This window comes from Nicotiana tabacum, chromosome 19, assembly GCF_000715075.1.
Source record: "Nicotiana tabacum cultivar K326 chromosome 19, ASM71507v2, whole genome shotgun sequence".
In the NCBI taxonomy this organism is placed as follows: domain Eukaryota; kingdom Viridiplantae; phylum Streptophyta; class Magnoliopsida; order Solanales; family Solanaceae; genus Nicotiana; species Nicotiana tabacum.
This window is the reverse complement of record NC_134098.1, coordinates 56,996,607-57,011,562: the sequence shown is the minus strand read 5'-3', so window position 1 is coordinate 57,011,562 and position 14,956 is coordinate 56,996,607. Positions and strand designations below refer to the sequence as shown.

At 39.2% G+C, this 14,956-nt stretch overlaps 1 non-coding gene across 1 annotated transcript; it reads left to right on the top strand.

Annotated features, from left to right (window-relative positions):
• The first annotated feature begins 7,342 nt into the window (after positions 1-7,342).
• Positions 7,343-7,449, top strand: LOC142173950 (small nucleolar RNA R71). Its single transcript, XR_012703314.1, has one exon. It is a non-coding gene; the product is annotated as a small nucleolar RNA R71 (small nucleolar RNA).
• The last annotated feature ends 7,507 nt before the right edge of the window (positions 7,450-14,956 follow it).

Below are 14,956 nucleotides of genomic sequence, written 5' to 3'. Positions count from 1 at the left end.
TAACAGTCTTGTAACCTCTAGAAGATAAGTACAGATATCTGCGTACCGATCCACAAGACTCTACTAAACTTGCTCATGAATCGTGAGACCTACGTGAACCTAGAGCTCTAATACCAATGGGGAGTGATGGCGCCCAACGCTGTTTTTAGGCAAGCCAAAAATTAAATCAACACATCAATAGTTAATCCAAAGTGCATTTTGAAACAACTAAAGAAACAAAGAGTGGAAATCGTTCATTTTTTAAAATATAAAAAGTAGATATTATTATTTTAAATGTTTGCATGAGGCCAAAATATAAACCAAAAAGATCATAGCGAATACAACCAAGAGCAAGATGCACGAGCATCTACCAGGATATACAATACTACTAAAACAACTGTCTGGAATAGAAAATAAAAAAAATACAATAAATGGATAGGACGAGGACTCTGTGTATTGTGGATAGTAACATAGAGAGCAGCTCACCACAAAACCTCCTCAGTAACTACGCCTACACGCCCAGATGACCTCTAAAATTTCCTGTCTCAGTACCTGCACAATTAGTGCCTAAGTGTAGTATGAGTACGTAATCAACGTGTACCAAATAAGTATCTATCCTAACGCCGAAGAAGCAGTGACGAGGTGTCGATATCGATACTTTCTAGTGGTTCAATAAATCAAGTATAGTAAAAGTAGACATGTGTGAAGCATAGAAAGTAAAACAGTGATAATAGATATATGTACACAACACGATCCTCAACACCAGAGGTAAATGAAGTCCTCAATAACTAGTTACTCCCTCGAAAGGGATACATAATGGTCAACACCATATCAAATATAACATCTCAAGTCAGGAAGACTCATAGGTACACTGACTCCTTACCAAGCATTACACATGATTCTACCGAGGCGAACGACCCAAATCCATAAGAGTAAAGGCACGATATCCTGTCGTGGCATACGCCTAATCCCATAATAATCATGTACACTACCGAAGGTCGACCGGCCCGAACCATAGATGCATATAATAATACTGTCGAGGGTGTACAACTCGATTCATGATAATATTGCTGAGGCTTTCAGCTCGATCCGTAGGAATAGTGAAACTTGATGGGTCACTGGCCCCACTCATGAATATATGTGTAAGTTATGAAATTCAAGAAACTTTCGGACAAATAAGTATGACGCGGGATAAATCCACAAAAGAAGTATAAGTTCTACTAGTAACCATGTAGCTCGTCAAGTATTTAAGGTAGCAAGGTTCGATACTCTATACAAGTCCAGTATCAAGCTAAATGTGATAATTAAAGCATGTAAACATGCAAGGATAACTCAAATAATACAATTAAAGCATAATGTGAGTATAAGTCTACCCGAACCTGATAAGGAATCCTAGCATACGCACAGCCACTTATCACCTCATACGTGCGTAGCTCCCATAAAATGTAGCACATAACAATTATAACACCTGCGTGGTAAATTCCCCCTCACAAGGTTAGACATGAGACTTACCTGGCTTTGAAATTCGATAACCGGATCCAATGCCTCTCTAGCACCTTAAACCAATAAGAAACAATTCGAATCTAGTCAAAGAACATGCACACCAATCAAAATATACCCAAAGACTCGTAATTTTACAATTTTCAAATTTTTGAATATAAACATTTCGAATATAAACATTACTTGTAGCACCGTGAAGCCAAATATATAATTTATTCCCAATGCCATTTCCAAATTCGTGGTCAATATTCAAAAATACCATTTCTAGGCTTTCTTCGAAATTTCACAATTTATACCAATTTTCATGTTAAAAATCAATATATAATCTATCTATTTAACTCTATTTAACTCACAATGAGTAGGAATTAGTTACCTTATGATAGATGATGAAAATGGTTGTACGAAATCGTCCCAAAATTGGCTCCAATGGAAGAAATATGATAAAATGAGCAGAGACCTGATTTCAATTCTTATACACTGCCTAGGTCCTTCCTCTTCATGATCGCGAAAGATCCTATGCGATCTATAATGACCTGACCGGCAGACCGAAGATGACATGCAGAGCAGATAACCACACTTATTCAGCACTCCAGGTATGATTCTAGACCCCTTTGAGGATGAATATTTGTTTAAGAGGTGGAAAATGTAACGACCCGATCAGTCATTTTGCTTTCTAGATCGACATTCCCCTAATTAAGACCTCTCATATGTGCTTTAACAGTTTAATGACTTGCAGGGATGATGGGTTGAATTCGAAACACTTAGTTCCTTAATAGTGGCCTAATGTGATCAAGTTTGACTTGAGTCAATATTTTTAGTAAATGATCCCAAAATTGGGATTTAAATATTCTAATAGGTTTGTATGATGATTTTGGACGTGGGCGTGTATTCAGATTGAATTTTGGGTGATCAGGAAACGTTTTAGTGCTTATTGTTCGAAGTTGGCATCTGGAAGGTTTTTTAGTTTCTTAAATTTGGTTTCAAGTAGACTTTGGTGCTATCAATGTTCATTTGAGATTATGGGCCTGAGAATTGGTTTGTATGATGATTTGTGACTTGTGCATAAAGTTTGGCGTCATTCGAATTGTGTAAGTATGATTGACGAGCTCGAAACACACACTTAAATATGCTCGCTAGTCTAATAGAGTATAATATAATATTGTATCAACAGGGATTGGATTTAAATAATGTTTTCATAGTTTCTAGTTTAATTGTTATCCAAGATGATCAACAATTGAGATTTATGTGATTAAAACTACAATTAACTAAGAATCTAGAGCTATTGACTAGTGACAGTCGAAGCAAGGAATAAGCAAAGAAAGATATCAATGGGAGAAGATATGGTTTTGATAGGATAGGTGCAAGATAATTGTTTGGGATCAAACTCTAGATAATTCATTTCTAATGTTCAAGTGAGTTTCTTGAATTCACTCAATTATTAGTTCAAACGTTCAACAAAAACTCCTCTCTCGATTAAGTCTTAACCTCACAAGATGACCCAATTTAAGCACGTGAAGATATGCAAGAATGTGTAGTGGATTGTTCTTTAGGAGAACCTCTCTCGATTATACTCCTAACTAGGTTTAATCAAAGATTCAACTAGCCTATTTCGATTACTAAGAAGAATTAATGAATTCAACCAACACTATAATGCAAACATATCACAAGTTATGCCTCTCTCGATTGCATAAACCAATGAATATAAACGCAACGATTAAATCATCCAAAACGATTCAATACATAAAACTTGAGTTATAATCCAAAAACAATCATCAATATACCAAATCCATCAAACCCTAAAGGGAACTACTCCATAGATATGGCGCTATTCATCACAAATATGTTTAAAGTAAAGGAAAATATAAAACGATCCAAACTCGGATCTTGATTGAGGATTGAATGATAAACTCCATGTGATTTTGCTTCTCTAACTCCTCCTTAGCCTCCTTAGGTCTCCAATATGTCAAAAGTCCCAAATATAATATTTTCCAGTGTATTTATACTAAGTAGGGTCAGGCCTAGATGAAATCACCTTCTCTTAGCCAAAATAGGATTTTCACTTTATAAAAATTGCACAGGTGCAGTGCATGGGGTGACGCGCCATGCGGGGCATTAGTGGGAAAATCCAAAGAGTTGATTCTGACAGGCAGCAGAGATATGGGAAACCGCGTCGCGCCACGTGGCGCGGCAGTGGATTTTTCTCAGAGTACAGAATTTTACTCGCTTTTTGATATCCATATGTGGTTCTCGACGCCCGAAAGCGATCCCGGCTTAATCCTTTGGGGTTTTACTCAAACATCAAAGCTTCAAATAGCTCGAATTCATTCCATAACATCTACATAGCTCGGAATCACTCCCACAAAGCAGAAAACATGCAATAAGTACAAAACCCCATCAATGAAAACTCAAACATGAATAAAGTGCAGTGAATTAGAGTGCAATAAGCGACTAAAACACGAGATTATAGACTACCATCAACACCCTACACATAAACCATTGCTCGTACTCGAGCAATCAAACTACACTTGACAATAGACACGACCTTTTTAAACTCCCCTAACTCATCACACCACGAATAATTAAAACAGATTAAGCACAATACGGTAACATCCTAGCCTCAAGATTTGACTCAAAAGCACCACACATTTTTTATAACCCGCTCACTTACTCTAACACAGAATTCAATGACATTACCTTTCCTTCATGAATCAAGTGCCCTCAGACAACAATAGAGAGTAGTTCCACACACAATAAAATTTAAGAACAATTAGGAACTCAAGATAGACAGAATTCACTCACTCTCAAAAACAACATTCATATGCCACAAAAGACGTACCGTAGGCTTGCCCGTAGGTACTCCTCAACTAATCGAGCTCATTCAGTCAAGGATCAAGTAGGACTTTAATTGGTTGTAATGTAGGATGCGAGATAGGTAGGATACATTTAGATATAAGAGTGACTACACCTCCCTAAGCACTTTAATGCATACATTTCATTGTTCAAAACTCCACACTTATGTCAAACCATAACTCTACCTTCACATCAATATACATTAACTCCCTACTTCTTTAAGCATAATTACATCAAGAGTTACCACTATCAAGGAATATTTTTCACAACAATACAACTATTTTCCTTTTTCTTTTCTTATTCAATTCAAGTGGCTCTTACTTTTTCAAAACAAGTGCACCTCTCTCCTTATTTCATTAGTTCCACTTAAAATTTAAACCAACCACCCCACACTTCAATTTTTACAAAGTTCATATCAAATGCAAGTTCTCACGAGAGGTGAAAAGGTTCAAATAGATGGGCAATTTGAACAAATGGGTAAGGCTTGTAACGTGGTTTCCAAAAAAATAGGATTACAGGCTCAAAGGGGTTAAATACGTTCCATAACAATTAGGTGGGTAAAAGAGATGCCTATATCACTTCCAAGACTGAATAAATCTACTATTTCGCTTTGCAAACACATGGGGAAAGTTGTAGACATCAAATGCAATGCATAGAATAACACAAAACCTCACACACATGGCACATAACTCACTCAGGATCAGATTATCAAGACACTCTAGTCAAAGCAGTTAAGCAAAGTTAAGATCATACAATCTAAGATACTTATGCAAGAGTCAAAAAATGAGCCTAAATGTTACAACTAAAGCACTCACTATTCTCAAGGCATAATAAAGTCGAGAGATATTTCTTTCCATTCAAACCATAGCACAAGGTTTCCTACTCCTAACAAAAAAAAAAAAAAACTAACTACACCTGGTTCAAACAAAACCCTTGGAAAAGAACCGCGACACATAGAAAAATCAAGGGGGAATTGTTGCACTATCAAACAAAAAAAATCTTTTTGTCTTTTTCTTTCAACTTTATTCCCTCAAGAAACTCGTCGAATGATATCCATCGTCGGAAAAAATTGACAAATTTTCAAATTTTTATTATTTTTTTTGTTCCAATTATTTTCTATCTCTAACTACTACAACTTACAAAAAGAAAACCAAAATACATACATACATACATACAAATATCCCCCACCCCACACTTTAAGTTGTGGCATGTCCCCATGACACACAACTAAAAAGTATAAGGTAAAGGAAACTTCCCTGAACATCTAGTCGGGGTCTGAGTCGAAGTCGGGATCCATTCCTCACCTTCGAACTAATGCGCACATCTATGTAGACAGATTCTTCTCGGCCTTTTTAGGGTACACCCTACACTTTTCTTTCTCACTCAGTGCAGCTGTTTTTTCCTTTTGTGCCCCCTTTTCTACATTCATTTCAAATGTCACCGTCTCCTCACCCACTCTAAGCATGAGTTTCCTCTTGTGTATATCCAATATTACTCTACCCGTTACTGGGAATGGTCTTCCTAGGATGAGGGGGACCTCTTTGTTCTCCTCCATATTCACCACTAAAATGTCTACAGGAAATACGAACTTATCCACTCAAACTAACACATATTCCACTATACTCTCGGGTATTAAGGTCGTTTGGTCTGCCAGATGCAAAGATATTGGCACCAACCTTATCTCTCCAATCTCCTTCTCCGGTTTCCTGTAAATAGATAGAGGCATTAAGTTAATTGATGCACCAGAATCACATAAATACTTATCAAAATTTAAAGTCCTTAATGAGCAAGGTATAGTAAAACTCCATGGTTTCCCACACTTTTGTGGGAGTTTATTTTGGAATATCGCGCTGCAATGCTCTGTAAGCTTGACCACTAAGGTCTCCTCTATTTTCCTCTTCTTTGCCAAGATCTCCTTCATAAATTTGGCATAAGAAAGCATTTGTGAGAGCACTTCTGTGAATGGTAAGTTTACATGAACCTGTTTCAACTCATCCAGAAATCTCCCAAACTGCTTGTCCAGCTTTTCTGTAATTTGCTTTTGAGGAAAAGGTAGAGTAGGCATATACTTGCTCTCCTCAAGTTCCTCCCCTATTGAGTTTTCATCCTTCTTTTTCTTATCGGCTTTCTTTGGTCCTTTCTTCTTCTTGTCATCATCACTTTTCAGTTGCTCCCCACTTTCTTTTGCAATTATCAAATCTTTTTGGATTAGTATGGGATCCTTCAACACTTGCCCACTTCTCAAGGTCACAACATTCACTATTTCTTTGGGATTTCTCTCAGTATCATCGGGGAGAGTTCCTGGAATCCTCTCAGACAATAGAGTCACTAGCTGCCCAACCCGTCTTTCCAGGTTTCGAAAACTAGTGCCCAATTCTTTGATAGCTGCTCCATGTTCCCGTATAGCTGCGCTATGTGTTTCAAGCCTCTCATCAGTTTTCATAATGAAGGCCTTCATGAGATCTTCTATGCCTAACTAAATAGGATGTTGAGGCTAAAATTACTGCCTCTACTGATTTTAGAATATTGGCGCTCTTTGTCCCTAGGGTCTAGAGTTATTTTGTTTCCATGCATTCGCAGTACTCCCAGGTGAACTCCATGAAACATTGGGGTGCCTCTGACCCATTGCATTAAGATTGTAGTTCCCCACATCATTTACTTCCTCAGTTGAGGCTTGACACTCATGAGTAGGGTATCCTCTTCCGCATATATCCCAAGCTGCATGAGGCTCACTTTGTATCGAGGCTAAGGTCAACTTTTGTATTTCTTTGGCCATAGCACCAAGCTGTACCTACACAAATGTGTTAGCATAAACTTGGTGAACACCGGTCGATCTTTTTCTTTTAGCACTCTCAAAGGGCCACTGATTTGCATCTTCAGATAACTCATCAAGAATTTTGACTATCTCCTCTGGAGTCTTCTTTATCACGGACCTCCAGCTGCATTGCTCAATGTTCTACGTGAGTGCGGTGTCAATCCATCCCAAAAGTCATGGAGTTGCATCCAGAGTTCAATTCTGCTATGTTGACACTTCCAAACAATCTCCTTAAACCTCTCCAATGCTTCAAAAACAGTTTCATTCTCTTTCTGGCAGAAGTTATGGATTTCTCTTCTAAACTTGCCCGTTTTAGCTGGGGAGAAATATTTATCAAGGAATTTTCTGGTCATCTCCTCCCATGTTCTAATTGATCCCGTGGGTAAACTTCGAAGCCACTGCTTTGCATCATCTTTGAGTGTGAAGAGGAATGCCCTTAAGTACACTACATCTTGTGATACACCATTGTATTGAATAGTGTTCATAATTCTACGACCACTCTCTTCTTCGTAGATAATCTGTGCATCTCTAATAGCTGCTTCTTCAGCATCCCGTGTAGCTTTCTCTCTTCTTTGGGCTACTTCTCTCGCAGCCAAATCTACATTATCATCACCGTGTCCAGCCATATCTTCCAGCAACGACGAGAACAAGCTGCACAGGATGCTGAAGAAACAGCTATTAGAGATGCACACTGTTTCCAGCCATATCTTCTTTGGTTGAGGATTGCCCAACCTTTTCTAATATCTCGGTGAGACTTATTTCCTTCCTCAGCTGTCGCACTTGTTTTTCAATTTCTAGCTCGTATTGTAGCACTTCCTTCGCAGAAGTTCGAATCATGCACCAATCTAACATGTAACTTGCGCACAGTCAAAGAACACCAAACGTAAAAAGACAAAAATAAAAGAAAAATTCCTGAATTAGCACTACAAACTATTTCAAACACTATTGATTGACAATCCCCGACAACGACACCAACTTTTGATGAGCTCGAAACACACACTTAAATATGCTCGCTAGTTGAATATAGTATAATATGATTAAAACAGTGTTTTCGTAGTTTCTAGTTTAATTTCTATCCAAGATGATCAACAGTTGAGATTTATATGATTAAAACTATAATTAACAAAGAATCTAGGGCTATTGACTAATGACAATCGAAGCAAGGAATAAGCAAAGAAAGATATCAATGGGAGAAGATAGGGTTTTGATAGGATAGGTGCAATATAATTGTTTGGGATCTAACTATAGATAATTCACTTCCAATGTTCAAGTGATTCTCTCGAATTCACTCCATTATTAGTTCAAACGTTCAACAAAAACTCCTCTCTCGATAAAGTCTTAACCTCACAAGATGAACCAATTTAAGCTCGCGAAGATATGCAAGAACGCATAGTGGATTGGTCTTTAGGAGAACCTCTCTCGATTATCCTCCTAACTAGGTTTATTAAAAGATTCAACTAGCCTCTTTCGATTACTAAGAAGAATTAATGAATTCAACCAACAATATAATGCAAAGATATCACAAGTTATGCCTCTCTCGATTACATGAACAAGTGAATATAAATGCAACGATTAAATCATCCAAAACTATTCAATACATAAAAATAGAGTTATAATTCACAAACAATCATCAATACACCAAATCCATCAAAACCTAAAGGGGACTACTCCGTAGATATGGAGCAATGCATCACAAATATGTTTAAAGTAAAGGAAAGCATAAAACGATCTAGACTCGGGTCTTGGGTGAGGATTGAATGATTAACTCCTAGTGCTTTTGCTTCTCTAACTCCTCCTTAGCCTCCTTAGGTATCCAATATGTCAAAAGTCCCAAAAATAACGTTTTTCCATGTATTTATACTAAGTAGGGTCGGGCCTAGACGAAACTAACGTTTCCTAGCAGAAATAGGATTTTCACTCTGTAAATATTACACTGGTGCGCCGCATGGGGTGAAGCACCATGCGGGGCATTAGTGGGGAAATCGAGAGAGTTGATCCTGACAGGTATCAGAGATTTGGGTAGCCTCAACGTGCCATGCGCCGCGGCAATGGACTTTTCTTAGAGTACGGAATTTTCCCCGCTTTTTGATATCCAAATGTGGTTCTCCACCCCCAAATGTGATCCCGACCTAATCCCTTGGGCTTTTACTCAGACTTCAAAGCTCTAAATAGCTTGAATTCATTCTATAACATCTACATATCTCGGAATCACTCCTACAAGGTATAAAACATGCAATAAGTACAAAACACGATCCATTAAAGCTCAGACATGAATAAAGTGCAGTTAATTAGAGTGCAATAAGCGATTAAAATACAAGATTATAGCCTACATCAATGATTCGCCGCTTTCTGAGCTTGTTGAAGGAGTTTGAAGTTCATACATTGATTAATTTAGTTTTAAGGTGCGATTCTTAGTTTCGATTTTTCTTTATGTATTTCGAGGCTTCGAGTAGGTGCGTATCATATTTATAAACTTGTTGGTGCATTTAGACGGGGTCTCGGGTGGCTTGGATATTTTTCGTACCACCCAGAGTTAAATCCAAAAATGCAGAAATTGCTGATTCTGGTTTCCTTATTCGCGAACGCGAAGGTTTTCTTGTGTACGTGGTGAAGGACTGAGGGTTCAGTCATTTTTTGCTTCGAGTTCACGAAGATTGAGTCGTGTTTCTAAAGGCCTAGGACCAATGGCCTTTGCATTCTCAATGGTAGTCCCGTATTCGTCTAGAAGGAACTTGGTCTGGGGGGGGGGGGGGGTGGTTTTACCCTTCACGTTTGCGAAGAACGTTTTCTGGGCCTTGGCATATTTTGCCTTCGCTATCACGAGGGCCTTTTCGTGATCGCGAAGAAGGGGTCACTGGGCAAAAGCTTTTAAAATGTCGGGATTAAGTTCATTTTACTCACTCTTACACTTTGCTTGGCCCATTTTGGAACTTTTTGGAGAGGGATCTTCACCTAGCATCTTGAGGTATGTAATTTCTACATAATGTGAGTTTAATACATAGTTTATGGGTAGATTTAAATATAGGAATTATGGAAAATTATGGGATTTTGTTGATAAACATCGGAATTGGTAAAAATAGGATTAGGCCATTAAATTAATTATGGAGTTGAGTAAAAATTATGTATTTGAGTTCATGATATCATGGGTAACATTATTCTACGAAATATTTCTGGAATTCGGGCACGTGGGCCCAGGGGTAACGTTTTAGGAACTTTCCGATTTGGGTAGGGTGATTATTCTAATAGATGAATTATTAACTTTTGAGCATATATTGACTAGTTTGTACAACCTTTGTCTTGATTCGGATTGCTCGGCATCGATTTGGGGCAATTAGTGAGGTTGAAGGGCCGAGTAGTGGACTTGGAAGTGTAGTAAGTCTCTTGGCTAACCTTGTAAGAGGGAATTAACCTCGTAGGTATTTAAATTGTCATTTGTTAATAATTGTGGGTGCTACATATGCACGAAGTGATGAGAGTCCGTACGTAGCTAAAATCATGTTTATGTACGGATAGACTTAGAATTTTATCTACTAATACTTGTATTATTTGAACCCAACTTGTTAGTTTAATTACTTGAATTTATAATTGAAATTTTATTAGGGATTATGTTAGACCGAGCTTCGTTACTTTGAGTTTTGGCGGAATATTCGATTGTTGATAGAAAATTATGCTCCTCTATGTGTCTATCATGGTGTTGTAAATGTATATCCCGTAGTCTCATTTCCTGTGGATCGAGCCGAATGCCTCGAATATATATATATATATATATATATATATATATATATATATATATATATATATATATATATATATAAAATGAGATGCATCCATGGATCGGGTCGTACGACCTCTATAGTGTATGTACACGATTATTATGGATCAGGCCGTACAACCTCGGCATAACTCGTGCGTAATATCACCATGAGTCTGAATATACCTGACATTTCCTTCATGACTTGAGAATGTATGCTTATTTGATGATTCTTCTTTGTTGAAATGACATGTAATATTTGGGGACTTTAATTTGATATTTTGTTAAAGAATCATGTTATTCATTTTTTCTTATTCCATTGTTACTGTTGTATTTCATGCCTATTTATAATTCTTACACTTTATTTATTGACCACTAGTAAGTATCGATGTCTATCCCTCATCACTACCTTTTCGAGGTTAGACTAGATATTTACTAGGTACGCGTCGATTTACGTACTCATGCTCCACGTCTGCACTAATTGTGCAGGTTCTGAGGCAGGTACATCTGGTGTCCATTCGGGCACGCATGTCCGTTATTCAGAGGCCTAGTGGTGAGCTGCTTCCCATGCTCCGATCTACAGCACCCGGAGTCTTCCCCTTGTTGTATTTACTATTTCTGTCTATTTTATTTCAGACAGTAGTTATAGGGGTTTTGTATATTCTAATAGATTGCTCGGGCACTTGTGACCCCAAATTTTAGGAATTATTAGTAGATGTTTATGGGTTTGCCTAACATTGTTAATATTTTATTTTTATGTCTTATTTATGCGTTATATCACCACAATATTTTATACTTAGTTTCTTTATTAAATAAAAATTCACGATTTCAAAAGCAATAAAATGAGTAATTTGATAGTTCATCGTTGGCTTGCCTAACGGCGTCGTTGGATGCCATCACAGCCTATAGTGGGTTTGGGATCGTGGCAGCTTGGTATCAAAGCATTAGGTTCACATAGGTCTCACAAGTCATGAGCAGGCCTAGTAAAGTCTTACGGATTGATGCAGAGACATCCATAATTATCTTCAAGAGGATATAAGGTTTTAGAAAACTTCCCTTTTCTTCATATTCCATTGTGCAGTTGATGTTGTGCTAAGTATCTTTCTCTTATTCCCTCACAAAAGGTGAGAACGTACACTACAACTATACCTGGTTGTATAGGGGCTGCTCCCCCAGTTATTAATAGGATGAGGCAGAGTCCGAGGGAGGGCCACAACTCATGCTAGAGGATGAGGGCATCCTAGAGTTGCTTTTGTTGTACCACCAGTTGATCCAGTGGAGGATCCTTTTATTGAGAACCAGGATGAGGTGCCTGCAGCTGATCTGACCTCGACAGATTTTATGACTGCACCAAGATTTCAGGAGGTCATGGGCCATTAGTTTTGGTTCATGGATTCTATGACTCAGGTTGGGATATTTCTGGCAGATACGGCCATATCTCAGGCAGGGGGGAGCACATACCCCTGCCTCTTAGGCTCCAGGATACGTTGCTGCTGTTTATCAAACCCTAGATACACTACCTACTGGCGGGGCCCAGCCAATAGCAGCGGTTATACCAGAGCCCTAACTAGTCGCGACCATTGAGCAACAAAAGTGGCTGGACAGATGGACTATGCTACATCCTCCTATCCTTGGCGGTGAACGGCGTGAGGACCCATAGGAATTGATTGATCATTGCAGGAACATGCTGCAGAATATGGGAGTATTGAAGTCCAACGGGGAGGACTTCACCACATTTCAGTTGGAGGGTAAGGCCCATATAAGGTGGAAGTTTTATCTCTATAGGAGTCCAGCAGGTTCACCTCCCTTGACTTGGGAAGTGTTCACACGTGTCTTTTTGGACAGGTATATACCACCCTCTGAGAGGGAAGAGTTACGGGGTCAGTTCGTGCAGCTCCAGTAGGGTCAGATGTCTGTGACCGATTAGGAGGCAAGATTCTCTGAGTTGTCTCACCACGCACATATGATACTCCCCACATATGTAGAGAGAGTGCAGAGCTTTATTGCGGGCTTGCATTATGGTATCCAGGTTACTATGGCCCGAGAGGTTGAGATGGGGACTTCTTACGAGCAGGTTATGGAGATAGCTCGGAGGATCAAGGGTATCCACAGACAAGGTCGAATGTGTACGACGGGGAAAAAGCGGATTCAGTATTCTAGCAGATTTAGTGGCGCCATGTCTGGGGGTAGAGGTCAGTTTATGAGGGGCCAGTCTAACAGACCTATGTATTCAGCACCACCGCCTACTCAGGGTTCTTCGCCATGGCCCTATTTCAGCACCATTCTAGAGAGTACCTACCGTCCATCGGCTATTTAGGGTTCCTCTAGTGGGTATTCCGATCACTAGGGTCAGACTCAGGGTCAACGGTATTCTGCACTGAGGGGTTGCTACGAGTGCGGGGAGCTTGGTCACATTAGGAGGTTTTGCCCAGGCTTCGGGGCAAGACAATACAGTAGGGCCATCAGCCCATGATTACAGCACCAACTGCCGCACTGCTCGTCCGGCCGGCCAAAAGTGGGGAGCAGGTGGGTAGGGATCGCCCTAGAGGTAGAGGCCATCCAGATGGCGCTCTATCTAGGTTCTATGCCTTTCCAGTTATACTGGATGCGGTAGCCTCAGACACCATGATCACAGCTATTATTTTTATCTACAGTAGGGATGCTTCGATACTATTCGATCCAGAGTCTACATATTCATATGTGCATTCTCTATTTTCTCCTTATTTTTATGTCTTTCATGAGTCCTTGGGTGTTTCTGTATATGTGTCCATGCCAGTGGGTGATTCTGTTGTTATGGATTGGGTTTACCGGTCCTGTGTTATGACTTTCTGTGGTTATGAGACCGGAGCGGATCTTTTATTATTTGATATGATCGACTTTGAGGTCATCCTGGGCATGGACTGGTTGCTTCCGTACCATGCCATTCTTGATTGCCATTCCAAGACTGTTACATTGGAGATGCCCGTGTTGCCTAGATTAGAGTGAAGGGGCTCATCTATTAGTACATCTAGTCGAGTTATCTCTTTTTTGAAGGATCGACATATAGTGGAGAAGGGTTATTTGGCCTATCTGGATTATGTTCGGGATACTGCTATAGAGACTTCCACGATTGATTCAGTGCCCGTAGTGCGGGAGTTCTCTGCCGTATTTCCTTCTGATCTACCAGGTATGCCACCAGATCGTGATATCCATTTTAGTATTGATTTGGCACCAGGCACCTAGCCTATCTCTATTCCACCGTACCGCATGGCTCCAAAGAAATTGAAGGAGTTGAAGGAGCATCTTGAGGAGTTGCTCGAGAAGGGGTTTATCAGGCTGAATGTGTCACCTTGGGGTGCATTGGTATTTTTTGTGAAGAAGAAGGATGGGAGTATGCGGATGTGCATTGATTATTGCCACATGAACAAAGCCACTATCAAGAATAAGTACTCGATATCGCACATTGATGAATTTTTTTTTATCAGTCACATGGTGCTATGGTGTTCTCTAAGATCGACTTGAGGCCTCATTATCATCAGCTGAGGATTTGTGCTTTGGATATTCCGCATATGGCTTTCCAGACTAGATATGTGCAATATGAGTTTCTAGTGATGTCCTTCGGTTTGACTAATGTCGCGGCAACGTTTATGGATTTGATGAATCAAGTTTTCAAGACATATCTTGACTCATTTGTTATTCTTTTCATTGATGACATATTGATATAATCGCGTAGTGTGGAGGAGCACGAGCAGCATTTAAGGGTTGTGCTTTAGACCTTGCGGGAACAAACTCTATATGCTAATTTTTCCAAGTGCGAGTTCAGATTAGATTTTGTGGCATTCTTGGGGCATGTTGTATCATATGAGGGTATCAAGGTAGATCCCAAGAAGATCGAGGCAGTTCAGAAAAGACCGAGATAAGGAGTTTCTCAGGGCTAGCAGTGTAACATTCCTCAAATCTATAAAAGTTTCAACACACGCTAATTATAGAATTTATTTTTTTTAAATCTTGCCTTGAGTGCATAAAAATTATACTTTTATTACGGATTTAAACCCTGGTCATTGACTTTGAGTTACTTCTCT